Here is a 1322-nt window from a genome sequence, read left to right on the forward strand (position 1 = left end):
CTATCTTTGCCTCCCAGGTGCAAGGATTAAAGGCTTGCTCCACCATGCTCATCTTCTGTTCTCTTTTTATAAGGACATCATTAATCCTATTCATGAGAGGCTTCACCCTCATGACCTAATTACCTCACAAATATTGGAATTAGAGCTTTGACCAATGCAGATGGGAAGGACCCAAGTATTGATCCATTGAAACATATTATTTTGATACCTTTTAAAAATTTTTGATAGCTTGAATATTTCTCCATGTTTGTGTAAAAATTGATGTTACCCAAATCAGCTTGATTGGTATTTAAACCTTAAAATGATGAGATTATACAGAAAATAGAAAGTTTAGCACAGGTCTCAAGATCTAGGAATTAGAATATAAAAACGTCTGTAATTCTAGGGAGGTGGAAAGAGGAGGATCTAGTATTCAAGGACGGCCAGGGCTGCATAAGACTCTGTCTCAAAAAACAGAAAAAAAAATCATGGGGTACAAGTATGGCTCAGTGGTAACACACTTCTCTAGCATGTTTGATCCCTGTTCTAAAAAATGTATGGACTTTCACCCATAACAGGTACTTGGCTTGCCAGAGATCATTCTGATTCTTCAGGCCCAAGTCAAAGTGGTTGTTAATCTGCTGGAGTTAAGAGCACTGGCTACTCTTGCAGAGGACCTAGGTTCAGTTCCCAGGACCCACATGGCAGCTAACAACGACTATAACTCCAGTTCCAGGGAATCTGATGGGCTCTTCTGGCCTCCACAGGCATTGCACAACACAGGTATTGCAGGACAGGGGTGCACTTAGATACATGCAGGCAAAACACTCGTACACATAAAAATAAATTAAACCTTTTTTCTTTCTTTCTTTTTAGAAAACATATCATGGGGTTGGAGAGATTGCTCAGTGGTTAAGAGCACTCACTGGCTGTTCTTGCAGAAGACCTGGGTTCGAATCCCAGAACATACATGGCAGCTAACAATTGTCTTTAATTCCAGTTCCAGGGGATCTGACACGCTCTTCTGACCTTTACAAGCATTGCATGATGCACTTACACAGGCAGGCAATACACTCATACACATTAAATAAAAATAATTAGGTTCTTTTTTTTTGTCTTTTTTGAGGGCCTCCCTGTAGCCCCAGCTGGCCTGGAACTCACTATGTAGACCAAGCTGGCCTTGAACTCATAGAGATCTGCCTTCCTCTGCCTCCAGAGTGCTAGGACTAAAGGGATGGGCCATTACGCCCATCTATAAAATATTCTTTAAAATATTTGATTTATTATTTTTATTTTATGTTTTCAAGTGTATTGCCTGCATGTATGTGAGTGCACCCATGTCA

The sequence above is a fragment of the Nannospalax galili genome, unplaced genomic scaffold (genome assembly GCF_000622305.1).
Source record: "Nannospalax galili isolate Female #2095 unplaced genomic scaffold, S.galili_v1.0 scaffold1679, whole genome shotgun sequence".
NCBI lineage: Eukaryota > Metazoa > Chordata > Mammalia > Rodentia > Spalacidae > Nannospalax > Nannospalax galili.